Below are 16,221 nucleotides of genomic sequence, written 5' to 3' on the forward strand. Positions count from 1 at the left end.
AAGCACTTAATACCATTGGTTGACTATACTAATAGCTTGGTACTACATTTGAAAACAGAAACTTGTGTTTAGGACTGCAAAGGAAAGAAGTCTAATGAGGTGGGAAGAAATCGGTCTATCTCTTGCATCCTAGTTTACAAAGCAGTTGGTATCAGGTATTGTTACTCATTATATCCAGATTTTTCTCTGGTGGAGCTTTTAGGATTGTTGTTTGTTTTTTTCCGGGTGGATTAAACAGATCCAGAGGTTCAGACAGCAATTGCCTTAAAGAAGGAAGGGTGGCTAAGCCTGAGAAAAGCTTTGTTTGGCCTGGAGCAAAAATGCAGCTCTTTTATGTCATTTAAATGTACTGTTCACAGAAATGTATTTCAATTTATTCCATCTGATGTTAGTCAGCAAAATCAAAATGATTTATGTCCTTAAAACAAAAGTCAAATAACACTTCTTGGAGCTATAAACTTTTGGTTCTTTGTAGATTTCTTTGGTTTCTCTATATATCACTGTAGTCCAAACTGAAATGAAACAGCAAAACTTCCTGAATGTATCAAGTTGTACTGGTACACAGAACAGTGGTAGGGATTGATGGTAAGGATTCACCCCATTCAAAATTAGCACGCAGCAATTGCAGGACAGAAATAGATTTGGGGCTTAAATCCCTTCAAATTTGCCACTTAGGTTTATCATCATTATTATTGTTTTTGTTAAGTGCTTACCATGTGCCAAGCAACATTCTAAGCACTAGGACAGATAAATCAGGTTGGACATAGCCCACATCCCACATGAGGCTCAGAGTCTTAATCCCCATTTTGCAGACAAGATAAGAGGCACAGAGAAGTTAAGGTTCTTGCCCAAGGCCACCCAACAGACAAGTTGTAGAGCTGGGATTAGAACCAGGTTCTCTTACTCCCAGTCCTGTGCCCTTTCCACTAGGCCACACTGCTTAGAAAAACAAGTGAAGTTTATAAAATGGTCAGGGAACATGTCTGCTACGTTGTACTTTCCCAACTGCTTGGTACAGTGCTCTGCATATAGTAACCTCTCAATAAATATGTCTGTTTGATTGATAGTGAGGAGTGAGTCTGGAGAAAAGGATACAAGTGAGCAGTCTAACCTGAGTATGAACATCTGGTCCACGGAGTTGACTATTTCAATGGAGAGGATGGAGCAGATGCCATAAATGTGTAGGAAAGAAAACAACAAAAACAAAACAAAAGGATTTAGTGATTGCCAAAATTTGAGAGTTGAAAGACAGTGAAGAGATAAGGAAAATGCCATCATCGTGGGACTCCGGGAGGAGGAAGGTCATGGTATTGTTAATAATGAAAGATAAGTAAAGTGGAAGAAGGATGTGGGAGGGAAGATGAGGAATCCAGTTTTACTCCTACTGAGCTTCAAGTAGAGATGACCTAGAAGTGAAAGAAAATACTGGATTGCAGAGGATGTATGAGGTCAGCCAGCAAGGTATATTAGGGAATCACCCGGTTAGAGGTGGTATATGAGGCTAGTGGAAGGAATGAGGAAATAGTTGGGGACCCAGAATAAAGCCTAGAAGAACACCAACGCTAGAGTGAGAGGTGCAATTAACTGGTAAAAGAGACAGAGAAGTCACAGCCAGAAATAAAGATGAATAAGGCATGAGTAAGGCGAGAACTGCGTAAACAAAACTAAGCTTGATGCCTTTTCCAGAAGATGGGGTGTCAAAGGCAGCTAAGAGGTTAATGAGTACTAGGATAGAATTGAGCCCATTAAATTTGTCAAGGAAGAGGTCATTGAGTATCCCTAACTCTCCATCTAATTACCTATTCTGGACTTCTCATCCATGAAACGTCCTAACCCTTATCCAACCGAGTGATGGTTTTTGCCTGCACAATTTCCTGCGGTAAGGAATTCCATATGCTTACCACCTGCTGTGGGAAAAAGTGTTTCCTTATGTTTATTTTGAACCTACCACCTTCAAGCTTCATCCGGGAGCCATGAGAGGAGTAAGAAATAGTTCAGAGGAGGAGGCACAAAGATAATTTGAGATGAAAAATATCAGGAGGGAAAGAGTAAAAGAATTGAGATGGTAGTACTAATAATATGTTTTGTGCACACACTGCGTACAGAGCACTGTAAAGAGAGTACAGGTGGGAATTAGACACCAACATTGTCCTTCAAGGGGCTAACAATCTATAGTCATAATAATTTTCATGTATTTCCATATATTTTTACTTCTATCTTCACTACTTATGTATATGTGTTCAATGTTGTATACTTAAACAGTGTGGCCAAGTAGCTAAACCATAGGCCTGGGAGACAGGACGATCTGGGGTCCAACCCTGGTCCTGCCTCCTGTTTGCAAGGTGACCTTGGGCAAATCACTTAACTTCTCTGTGCCTCAGTTCCTCATCTGTAAAATGGGGATTAAGACTGCAAACCCAATGTAGGACAGGGACTGTGTCTAACCTGATTAGTATCTGTCCCAGGGCTTAGAACAGTGACTGGAACATAGGAAGTGCTTAACAAATACCATAAAAAATCAATTCAACATTCAATTTTGTACTCTATTTGTAAATATTTTACATCTATTTCCTCCATTAGACTGTAAATCCTTTGTAGGCAGGGTACATTTTTTTGTTTCATTTTTTCCAGGTATTTAGTTCAATGTACTATACCTAGTAGGGGCTCAAAAATTCTACTATTACTAATAAAACTACTCCTACTACTACTTAATGAAGAATAACCTCACAGAGCCTGTTGCATAAATATATACACTCTCTTGAGGACAGGATGAGTTTGGGCTTCAGCGTAACACATTTAGGTCAGATTGAGTGATGGATTTCCTGATGGCAACAAGTTATTAAACACTAAAGAGAGCTGTTAAATGAAATTGAATACTCGCAATTTCTGGAAGAGATTTAAATAGAAAATGAATCTCATATGCCTGGAGAACTCATGTGTGGTCCAGCTTGAACACAGTATAGGCCAGATGCTCTACAAAGATAATAATAAATGTGGTATTTGTTAAGTGCTTATTATATGCAAGTACTGTGGTAGATAAATGCAATCAGATTGGACCCAGGCTCTGTCCAACACATAGCTCATAGTCTAAGGGGGAGGGAGAACTGGTCTTTAATCCCCATTTTACACATAAGGAAACTGAGGCCCAGAAAAATGACTTGCCCAAGGTCACAAAGCAGGCAAGTGGTGGACCCGGAACGAGAACCCAGGGGTCTTGATCCCAGTGCTACATACTTTCCACTAGAATATTCTACTTTTCAACAGTGCTTCTAAGTGATGGTCTATCCTTTGGAATCTATGACTATTTGCTGTAAAATCCTAACAGAAAAATGGCTCAAAGAAATCTCTTGCTAGGTAGGAACCTGTAGAAATGACAAAAATTATAATCTTTAATTCTTCTCAGTGAAAGGGATGACAGGCTTTTAAGGGTTTTGCTGCTTCTACACCATAAGAATTTATTGTACTTTCAGGGATGACCACCAACGGTCAACAGAAATCTCTACTGTTACTCAATGGAGCTTTTTCCACCAAGTTCGATTGTTCATGATAAAATGCAGAATAAGCGAAAGAGTTTTTTTAATCATATTTTTTCAGTGCTTACTATATGCCAAATACTGTTCTAAACACAGGGGTAGGCACAAGTTAATTAGGTCAGACACAATCCCTGTCTCGCATGGGCTCACAGCCTAAGTAGGAAGGAGAACTGGTATTTAATTCCCATTTTATAGTTGAGTAAACTAAGGCACAGAGAAGTAAAGTGCCTTGCCCAAGGTCACACAGCAAGCAATTGGCAGAGCTGGGATTAAAATCCTGATTCTCTGACTCTTAAACCCATTGTCTGTCCACTGGGCTATGCTGGTGTGATGATGATATATGCACATACCAGAAAACATGTTAATCTGTAGGCAAGCTGGGGTCATAAGAGTTTTAAGTGGTAAGTACAAGGCAAGTACTGCATCACTGATTGAGGATGGGTTGGAGGTACTTCAAGACCAATAAATTTTGACGTTATAAAATGCCGATAAAAGAAGTAGATGAACTAAAAAAAAAAAATCAATGCCTGCACAAGAAAGAACATTCCAATCATTGTATAATAAAGGGCTGTACCAGGGGAATAAACAAGTGTGAAGTTACAAATAAATAACCAAGAGAAGATTAAGTGAAGACTGTGTATAGTGTCTAGCACAGGGCTGGGATTTTAAAGACAAGGAAAACGCAATAGAGAGGTAACATTTACTAAAAGGACATATCCTGAAATGTCAAGATAGTCACTGAAATCACCTAAAATGAATAGCCAGTATGATTCTAGAGCCAGTTTGGAAGAAAATCCATAGATTCATTAAGAAAATCTATGATTGTTCGCGGAAGTCTATGAATTAAAACTTCATAAAGACGCAAGCTATAAGCAAATAAATTAAAATTATTGTTTGGGGGCAGAAAGCACCCCAAATGGTTTAAGGAATAGATACATACCATCCTATCTCATGTCTCATGTGAGTTTCAGTACTTTAGGGTAGCAGAGAACAAGATCTAAATTAGAAAAATAACTTGGTTCTAAACATAGACACCAAGCAGTTAGTGCATTTAAATGCAATGACGTCCTTTGGACTGGGAGTGACTAAACAAATATAAATTAGCCTCTCTCACAGGTCCTTAACAAAAGTTGGCTCTACTATCATGGCATACAATATATTTCAAATCACTGTGATATTGGCCTTATCAGCAGACCTGGACCCACAATAATGCCGTAACAATTTGAGTAGCACAAATTGGGTTGCCCACACTTCAAAATTCAATCAATCAGTGGTACTTATTGAGCACTTAAAAATATGCAGCGCCCTGTAGTAAATTATTGGGAGAGTACCATGTAGCAGTTGGTAGACATGTTCCCTGCCCATGAGAAGCAGCGTGGCTCAGTGGAAAAAGCATGGGCTTTGGAGTCAGAGGTCATGGGTTCAAATTCCGGCTCCGCCAATTGTCAGCTGTGTGACTTTGGGCAAGTCACTTAACTTCTCTGGGCCTCATTTACCTCACCTGTAAAATGGGGATGAAGGCTGAGCCCCCTGTGGGACAACCTGGTCACCTTGTAACTTCCCCAGGGCTTAGAACAGTGCTTTGCACATAGTAAGCGTGCTTAATAAGTGCCATCATCATTATTATTATTATATCCCAAATGGAATTAGTACCCATACTCTCTGTGCATGAGCCTAAGTGAAAATTCAACAAAGGATTGAAATTTTGCATTTGTTATAATAGCACTACTGTGCTAGCCCCAAAATGTATCCATAAATATACATTATTTATTTTTATGTCTTTCTCCCCGTCTAGACTCTAAGTTCCTTGGAGGCAAGGAATCTGTGTACCAAGTCGATTATATAACACTCTTCCAAGTTATAAGTCCAGTGCTCTGCACAAAGAAAGCACTCAATAAATGTCGTTGATTGAATGCCATTCAATTAATAGTAAAAGCCAGTGATGCCTGCTAATAATTGGAAATTTCTGAATTTTTTTTCCAGTCAATCTTTTTGAGTTTCCTCTAACCACATTCAGCTAGATCTTGATTTCAAAAGTATATCCAGGTCTACGCCCCAAAGCATGATACAATTTCATCTCAGACTTAATGAAAGTATCTGTTTTTCTTGTCCTATTTTTAGGTTTGTCAGGCATATACTATGCTATCCATTTTTCTTTCTTTGGATTTCTGCCTTCTCTTCTGTCATTTTGTAAATTCAAATGATAAGCACTTAAGTACTTACCCCACTCTAACCTACAGCACTTGAGTTCATATCCTTCTACTCCCCTAGCTATAATTTTTTTAATGCCTGCCTTCCCCCATTAGATTGTGCAGTTTTTGAGAGTGGGGAATGTGACTAGTTAGCCCTAGTACTCACCCAAGCACTTTATACAGTGCTGTACACACAATAAATACTCAGTAAATACCATTGATTGATGGATTAGTAGGTGAGCTTTCTGTTTCCTCATCTACCAAAGAAGCTATCCAACTTTCTATTAGCTTTGAGTTATAGCTCTGTTCCTTGCTTCCATCAGCAATGACTCTCCCCCTTCACTGGCCAGACTTTTAATAGATCTTGACTTAGACCTGGAGGTGTTTTCTCTATCTCTCACACAGTCACAGGTGAACTGAAGCTTAAGTCAATTCAAACTATCCAATTGTATCAGCAAGAGAAAAACTTCTCCAGAAAGGGATTCACTGGGGCTTCAAAGTATCATGAATGAAAACTTTCTTGCATGCATAGATGGAGCCAAATCTGCCCATCGTTTGTATGTAATCCCTATAGCCTGTGAAAATGTAAAACAACTGAACACAGGAAAAACCATCACAGTTTGATTGAAACCCAGCTAGCTCCACTGTGGGTAATTTTCTTTAGTAATGTTAAGATCATCTGTGCAGCTTATCAATGGTTTTATATATATATATAAATACCTATACATACGTATATAGAGATATATGTAGGGAGAGAGAGCTTTCTTTATAATAAAGGCACCATATGAAAAGTAGCAAAATGTCTCCAGTGAAAGAAAAACTTCCAAATGCCTATGATTCATCAGCCATTACTGAAATACTGGACACCCCACATCTGCCTCTGAGAGAAACCATTTAAGCTGTTGCAAATTCTATGGGTGATTTCCTTCGCTAAATTAGTTTGTGATAGAGACTCGCGTAGCTCAGATTTTGGCACATCCAGCCCATTCAGAACCTGAGATTGGGGTCATTATCTGTTGAACAGTGCAGGTCTATTGACTATGAAACTATAAATGTGAACAGTTGGCATGCTAAGCTTCCTTTTCTGTGGGATGAATACTGTTCAGGGCTAACATCCCTACACACATTTTGAAAGATGAATACAGGTAATCACACCTGCCGTTTTCTAAACGAGGCACACGAACCCATGAAAGCATTTAAATGGTTTCTATTTAGCAGATACTGTGCTTGAAAAAGGACAGTTCTGGTCCCCAGGACCGATGTTTACCTAGGCTCAATTTTGACCCTAGAAAGAGTGGTAGGTAAAGCAAGGGAAGCATGGTGACTTAGTAGAAAGAGCTTGGGCCTGGAGGTCAGAAGACCAGGATTCTAATCCCGGCTCCGCCAATTGTCAGCTGTGTGACTTTGGGCAAGTCACTTAACTTCTCTATGCCTCAGTTACCTCATCAGTAAAATGGGGATTAACATATGTGAGTCCCATGTGGGACAGGGGCTGTGTCCAACATGATTATCTTGTACCTACTCCAGAACTTAGTACCATGCCTGGTACTTGATAATAATAATGGTATTCATTAAGCGCTCCCTATGTGCAAAGCACTGTTAATATTAATAATAATAATAATAATTGGCATTTGTTAAGCGCTTACTATGTGCAAAGCACTGTTCTAAGCGCTGGGGAGGATACAGGGTGATCAGGTTGTCCCATGGAGGGCTCACAGTCTTAATCCCCATTTTTACAGATGAGTTAACTGTGGCACAGAGAAGTTAAGTGATTTGCCCAAAGTCTCACAGCTAACAATTGGCAGAGCCGGGATTTGAACCCATGACCTCTGACTCTAAAGCCCGTGCTCTTTCCACTGAGCCACGCTGCTTCTCTAGTGGGTGTTTAACAAATATCATTTAAAAAAGGGTGAAAAGTAACTCTAAGAACCTTTCTCCTTAGATTTCTTGATCTCTCACCTGCTTTGGGTCTTGCTCTCTCCTTTTCCATGCTTCTCCATTCTCCCCCTCCATGTATCTTCCTCTTCTCTCCCTATCCCCATATATCACTCTTCCTCCTCCCTCTAACCCACCCCTCTACGACTTTCTCCTCTCTCTCTCTCTCTCCCATGAATCTTCCTCCTCTTCTCTCCCCCTTTGCGACTCTCTTTCTTCTCTCTCCGTCCTCTCCCTCTATCCCTCTTCAGTTTCTTTGGAATCACCCTAGAGTCAGTGGCATTTAAGAACTTACCAAATGCTCACCTCTGCATGTGTCTCAGGAAACCAAAAGCAAGAATTCTTCCTGAGATATAACATGACCACCTACAAACCATCCACATACAACCTGTTGGCTCTGAAGACAACATCTGATTTGGGGCCTTTGGCTTTCTCTCATTTTGAAAACATTAAAAAATGATAAAGTGTTCAAGCAGTAAATGCCCAATACACAAACCAGGCAGTACCGTTCTGGTTGCCTGGCAACTGAACAAATGAGAGAAAGCATCAGGTGAATGAAAAGCAGCTGACTACTACTGGAATTTACCCAGCTCTTTGTAATAATTGATAGTGGAATAGAACATCTCTAGAAGCTGAAGGTAAATTAAAAGCCAAAATCTTTCCAGAGATTTTCTGTTTTATTCCCTTTCTCTGACAGTACAGATGCAGTTGTTTTACTCAGAACGAGGATGTGCATTTCAGTTCTACCCACACTCATTCTGTACTAATAAAATTCAGAAAATAAATGTGGTCCAGTTGTGAATATTTTAAAGTAGGAATGGAAAAATACTGGATCCGAGGCCACCTGCTTAAATTATACTTCCAAGCTTGTTTCCCCTTATCAAACTTTAGTTGGAATTAGTAGACATTTGTATTCGTACAAGGCAGTAGTGTCTGGGTGAAATTTACCCAGGGTTGAAGTTGTGGCTGAAATAGCCCCTTCCAAACCTTGTCCACTAAAGAGCAGCCTTTGATGCGTCAATATGTTCCTTGTTTGCAGTACCTAATAATAATAATAAATTATCATATTTATGCACCTATTATGTGACAAGCACTGTACTAAATATTGGGATAGATACAAGATCATCGGATCAGACCTAGTCCCTCTCTCACATGGGGCTCACAACATATGCAGGAAGGAGAAAAGTTACTGAATCCCCATTTTGCTGATGAGGAACCTGAAGCACAGGTAGGTTGAGTGACTTGCCCAGGGTCACCCAGCAGTCAAATGTAGAAATAGGATCAGAACCCAGGCGCTCTGACTCTGAGGTCAGTGCTCTTTCCACTAGCCCTCATGCTTCTTGTCTCTGTTATCCAATTTTTCCGTAATTGTCTCACTGTCTTCTTGAAGCTTCTTCTGGGAACTATTTCCTTTCGAATACTAATAATTATTATTATTACTTTGATATCAATCAATGCCATTTATTCAGCACTTACTGTGTGCAAAGCACTGTACTAAGAGCTTGAGAGAGTACAATACAGGTGATAATAATAATGATGGCATTTATTAAGTGCTTACTATGCGCAAAGCACTGTTCTAAGCACTGGGGAGGTTACAAGGTGATCACGTTGTACCACAGGGGGCTCAGTCAATCCCCATTTTACAGATGAGGTAACTGAGGCAAAGAGAAGTTAAGTGACTTGCCCAAAGTCACGCAGCTGACAATTGGCAGATCCGGGATAGACGTGATAGACATGATCCATGCCTTGAAGAAGCTTATGTGTTAGTGTTATTTGTGGTGTTTCTTTAGTACTTACTATGTGAGACACACAGTACTAAGCCCTGGGGAAGAAAGAGATAATCAGTTGAACACAATATTCCATCCTAGTTTATCTATTTCAATTATCTCCAGTCCTGTATTACATTACATACAATTTTCTCTCTCTCTTGAAATCTATGACAATAAATAGGAATATATAGCTCTCTATCTCTATAGTAGTGAGGCTTAATGAAAATATCACAGGCCTCGGAATCAGAGGACCTGGGCTCTAATCCTGGATCTGTCACTTGTCTGCTGTGTGACCTTGGGTAAGTCATTTAATTTATCCATGCCTTAGTTACATCATCTGCAAAATGGGGATTCAATACCTGTTCTTCCTCTTGGACTGTGAGTGCCTTGTGGGACCAGATGATCTTGTATCTACTGTTGTCCTTAGTTCAGTGTTTGGCATATTGTAAGCACTTAATACCACAATTACTGTAAGCTCAAAGAGTCTTAACCATTTTTAAACTCTCAAGTTTTGGAAAGGATTTTAATTGTTGGGAATTCAGCATAAAGTTTACCCAAAATTACTAAAGCACCAATGGGATTTAGGAATTTCATTCAAAGTGGTACTTCATCACCCAAAAAAAGCCTCATTTACTCCTTTTACTAGTACAAAAACACAACTATTATAAAAAACACAAAATTCAATTCAGCATTGATTTTAACTAAGTCTTGTCTGCCACTGAATATTTGAACCACTTCAGACTCACACTTCATTAACACCTAACTCCTTATGAGCAAAATCTTAGGTTGCCTTACTAGTCCAGTGTTTAGACTTTCTAAGGATTCTGCCTTCATTCCATTTATCATTTACAGCCCTTGCCAGTGCCATGCTGAAAGACAGAGTTGAGGCTTAAAATCATGATTTTGATACAGAATACAAAATCCTGAAGATAACAACATGAGAAGCACAATGGCACAGTGGGAAAAGCACACTCCTGGGAGTCAGGTCAGCCATTTCCCTTCTAAGTGACACTGACAAAGTCACTTAACTTATCTGTGGCTCAGTTTCTTCATCTGTAAAATGGGTATGAAGTATCCCTTAGGTTGTGAACCCCATGTGGAGCAAGGACTATGCCTAACCTGATTACCCCAGGGTTTACTACAGTGCTTGGCACATAGTAAGTGCTTAAAAATATCACAAGTATTTGTGGTTATTATTAATACTGGATCAAACATCTTACGATTTTTAAGGCAGGACATGTATGCAGTTTCTCTGGAGAACAATGCCAACTGACATTTTCTATAGTATTTATGTGGTAATCTCTCTAAATACTTCTGTTTTAAAAGATGACAACTCATTTTTGTTAAATAATAACTCCCCCTAAATAAAATATTCATTTCAAAAATCACAATGATATAGATAGGATAAAATTTCAAATAATATTAAAATATTTCTCAGCTAGGTAAAGTAAGGATGTGGATCACATCACTTCACTGTCTGCACGATTACCCAATTACTTTAGCCAAAATGCTTGGACCCTTCTTTCATGCAATGAATACTTGTTGAAATGGAAGATGAAGAAAAAGAGGAGAAGAGTGTGGCTCAGTAGAAAGAGCTCGGGCTTTGGAGTCAGGGGTCATGGGTTCAAATTCCGGCTCTGCCAAGTGTCAGCTGTGTGACTTTGGGCAAGTCACTTAACTTCTCCTTGCCTCAGTTACCTCATCTGTAAAATGGGGATGAAGACTGTGATCCCCCCCGTGGAACAACCTGATCACCTTGTAACCTCCCCAGTACTTAGAACAGTGCTTTGTACATAGTAAGTGCTTAACAAATGCCATTAAAAAATGAAAAAAATAGAAATATCTTCAAGAAGAACGATTTTAAAAAAAGATTATGCCTTTTGCAAAAAATGCAGAACATTTTTGAACAGTAATCCTCACATAGGTCTTTTCTCTATATTGAAGATCTAGCAGGACAAACTGGGGAAGATTCAGGGTTTTTTTCCTCCCTGATAAATAGAATGCAAAATTTGAATCGAGCAAGTAAAGCAACATGGAACTCAGCTGTAAGCTCTTCTCTAGTCCAAGTTCTCTAACAATGTTACACTGTACTCTCTCAAGCACTTAATACAGTATTGCACATACAGGTAGTGATCAATAAATACCATTGATTGATTAATTAGAACTGGCTTTTTTTTCCTATTTAGAAAACTATGAGATGACAATCAGGTTTCCAAGTAATTTCTGAAAAGGTGCACTCCCTTAGAACTTTCAGACAATATTGAGAGTGCCAAAAGATGGAAATGACCACCTACAGTTCTATTTGATAAATTTGGGATGGTTCATAGAAAATGATACAAGAGTTTTGTCAACAAATAACTTTAAATATCCTCAACTTTTTCAGCCTGTTTCCTGGCTTCCAAATAAAATAGTGGGAAAAATGGTGGAAAGTTGGTGTTGGCAGAAAACATTAATGGGTTCAAAAGTGTTAGCTAAATCCACAGAATAAGGTTTCATGATAGAAGCAGGGAATGTGTCTGATTATTGTCGCATTGTACTCTCCCAAGTGCTTAGTACAGTGCTCTGCACACAGTAAGCACTCAATAAATATGAATGAATCAATGAATACCCATTGAGTGCTGAGAGATAACCAACACATTTCCCTCCAATCGTTCTCTAGTGCCTTAACTGTACTGACTGGACTTTGGCCTAACCTAGTACAGAGTTACTCATGGTCTAATATTATTACATCCAATTCTTCAAAATGGTCTGGTATTTACTTTTAATATATATAGATATATATATTCAAAATAAACAAGTGTTACCTTCCCTGCCCTCTATTGGGGGACAGAAATAAAGGTACATGCAGGGTAATCAAGACAAATAATTGAATGAAACATGGAATAATAATAATGATGATGACTGTACTTGTTCAGTGCTTTTTACATGGCAAGCACTGTCCTAAGCACCAGATAGACACAAATGAATGACTTTGGGCACAATCCCTGTCCCATAGGGGGTTTACAATTTAAATAGGAATATATGTATTTATACACCCAGGTGCACAAGAAGAGGAAAAGTAGGTTTGAATGATCAGATAATACAGCAAGGGTGGTAGCATTTTCTTTCAACATGTCCAGAAAGCATCCCAGAGACATAACGTGGCTTAGTGGAAAGAGCATGGGCTTGGGAGTCAGAGGTCATGGGTTCTAATCCTGCCTCTGACACTTGTCAGTGGTGTGACTCTGGGCAAGTCACAACTTCTCTGTGGCTCAGTTACCACAGCTGTAAATTGGGGATTAAGACTGGAAGCCCCACGTGGGACAACCTGATTCTCTTGTCATCTACTCCAGTGCTTAGCACAGAGTAAGCACTTAACATTGCCATCATAATTATTATTATTAATATTATAAAAGAAGTCAAAGATAGAACTGGATGACTTCTAAGAGAGACCCCTCAATTACTTTCCAATGGCCCTTAGTAGTGGTAGGAGGGCGTTGTTGGGATAAGAAATTGCAAGGAGAGTGAAAGTGAAAACAAATATACAGTCTAGATAAAAGGACAATCCATCACCACTTACTTGAGAGAAGACCTAATGAGGGAAAAGAGGAGGCTGGGACTCTCTCCTGTCCTGAGGATGTGCCAAGCCTAGGCTAGGATGTTTCTACTCTCAGGAGTGTATGATCCAATTATCTTTCCCTAGCAATACCCTGGAGGTGTCTCACCCTCGAGGAGTCAACACTATTGAAAGCCAATTCCGCGATAAGATGCGAAAAGCTAGTCTTCTTTTCAGAAAGTTTTGAAGGGAGAAGAGCAATTTCCACGGAAATGTCCTCCCGTGAACATTAAAGGGAGTACTAGGGAAACAAAGAATGAATTTCCTTTCACGCCTGCATGTAGACGCCAACAAGCCTAGGAGGATTTTTATCATCCAGTCACTTCTCCCCAGCGCTAGAGGAGGTCGATTCATCTATTTTTTTCCAAGCTTTCGTTTAAAGCAAACAAAAGCACCGAACTTTCTGCAAGCTGCAGAGAGTGACCGTCAATATTGAATTCACTCCTGCTCCTTATCTTAGGAAGAAAGGGGTAATAAACAGCAGAGCGGAAATAATAATGATAATAATGGCATTTGCTAAGCACTTACTATGTGCCAAGCATCAGGCTGCTTCAGGTAGCCCCCGCATATCAGTCTTCCCACTTCTCTCATTTAATTCTAAAAGGGCTTTTCTGATCCACTAAAGACACGAAGTCAGTGAATTCGGATCCCCAGGCAACAGTTCAAAAGTTCCTCTAAAGGGCACCTTGAGTGGCATATAAAAAGCAAAGCTCTCCACTCATCTCTAGATGATGTGATTTTAGATTTAAACTTGGATGGAGATGCTGATGAGGAGCCTCGCAGGCCAGCCACCGGAGAAAAAGAGGAATGGGCCCAGTTACCTTGGAGTTAAGTATGATATACAGTGTGGGGAAAAGTCTGGCAATTCTCCGTGTCATTTCCATGCACGGTAACAATGCATGACAAGATTTAGCCTGGCACAAGTATACAGTCTGTCAAAGGTGCTTCAAGATTTTATTTGGCTTTTAGTCAGCTCACATTACTTCAGGCTGTTTGATACTCAGAGCACAAAGCAGCTTAACACTGTTGCTATTAACGATCAAACCACACTGAAAACACTTCATTAAACAGCCTACTGCAGTGTAATTGTTTAATAATATTTTGATTAGGTTGTTTAGTAGACAATCCTCGCTGTAAAACATTCTCTGGCTGACAAGTGAGTCATCGGTATAAAGCTATGGCCAAAAAAAGCAAAAAACAAACAAAAAAAACCCCAAACAATAACAACAACAAAAAATCTAAAATAAAGCTACAAGAAAAAGTAGGATTTACCAGAGATATTGCTTTTCCTGCCAATCCCACCATCACCAAAGACATGGACAAAAAGTTACTCTTCCTCCTCTGGATTCGATTCCATAAGCAGTAAGTTATGAACAATTCAGAATTATGGATGAACAATTCAGAATTATGGATTTTCTGGGAAGGAATGTGGTATTTTCAGAACACACCAGAATTATCGGTTGATTTCCTCCTTTTTTCTTGCAATTAAACAAGTTTCCTCAGAATAAATGGCCTCACAGCCACAACAAAGATAACATTTCTGAGACAAGCCAAAGTGGTGGTTGAGCCATTATGGAAGCTGATTCATTCATTTATTCAATCGTATTTATTGAGTGCTTACTGTGTGCAAGGCACTGTACAAAGCACTTGGGAAGTACAAGTTGGCAACATAGAGACGGTTCCTACCCAACAATGGGCTCACAGTCTAGAAGCTGATGCTTCTTTCTTTTTTAAAAAAGGATCTTTCCCATAGCCAATGGATGATCTCCATGGCCCCTTAAGTATGGCACTATTATGAGAACAAATGTGGGATTTGGCTAGGTGACAAAGCCACAGGCTAGGAAGTAGGGCCAACTTCCCCATTAGACTCACTTGGAGTATTTTGGAAGGAGTCTCCTTACTCTGCCATTAGGGAGAAAGCTCCACGCCTTTATAGAGCCAAGTTGGGAAGTAAAGCTTCTTATGGAAAGAATCCAGGCCTGGATGTCAGAGGACCTGGGTTCTAATCCCAGCTCCACCAGTTTCCTGCTCTGTGTCCTTGGCCAAGTCACTTAATTTCTCTGAGCCTCCATTTCCTCATCTGTAAAGTTGGGATTCAATACTTCTTCTCCCCTGTAACTAGACCATGAGCCCCAAGTGGGACAGGGACTGTGTTTGACCTGATTATCTTCTATCTACCCCAGCATTTAATACAACACTTGGCACCTAGTAAGTACTTACAAATATCATTATTAGTATAATAATAATTGTGATATCTGTTAAGCACTGACTATGTGCCAGACACTGTTCCAAGCGCTGGGGTAAATACAAGGTATTTGGATTGGACACAGTCCCTATCCTTCCTAGGGCTCACAGTCTTCACCCCCATCTTGGAGAAGAGGAAACTGAGATACGGAGAAGTGAAGTGACTTGCCCAAGGTCACACAGAAGACAAGAGGCAGAACCGGGAATAGAACGCAGGTCCTCCTTACTCCCAGGCCCATGCTCTACCCACCAGGACACGCTGCTTCTTGGGACAATGATTCTTTCTCATCCGCTTAGCCAGCCCAGAATTTAGCAAGTGACTAAGAAATACTATTATCATTATTATTACCATTATTATTATTTTCCTGCCAGTCAGTAGGTTGAGCAATATTCAATTCCACAGATACTTTTTCCTCAGGAAATCGAAACTGGGGCTGCCTTGCTGTACAATACCAAATCCTGACCACCCTACATTCGGTATTATCGGCAGGCTTAGAACAGTGCTTTGCACATAGTAAGTGCTTAATAAATGCCATTATTATTATTATTATTATTATTAAAAATTCTCATCAGGATGCAAATGAGTTCTGTGTTGGCCCCACGGCACTTAAGTACATATCCGTAATTTATTTATACATTTGTCTCATTCTCTAGACTGTTAACTATGGGAAAGGATTGTCTATCACCAAAACCCTTAGTACAGTTCCCTGCCCACAGTATACACTCAAATACCATAGACTGATTTATTAAAAATAGATCTGGGTTGAACTTTTTATTGCTCCTAATAAACATATCAACTGTGTTAATTCAGCAAATAAGAGGTTATCTGCCCAAAAGACGTGGTTTGGCTATAGAAAAAGAAAAAATGTTTAACTTCACCTTCCATCAGAGCTTACTTTCAAGTCTTCTGTGGTTCATTCTTGCAGTGGCCATTCTTTGAATCATGTTCAGTA

The sequence above is a fragment of the Tachyglossus aculeatus genome, chromosome 19 (assembly GCF_015852505.1).
Source record: "Tachyglossus aculeatus isolate mTacAcu1 chromosome 19, mTacAcu1.pri, whole genome shotgun sequence".
In the NCBI taxonomy this organism is placed as follows: Eukaryota; Metazoa; Chordata; class Mammalia; order Monotremata; family Tachyglossidae; genus Tachyglossus; species Tachyglossus aculeatus.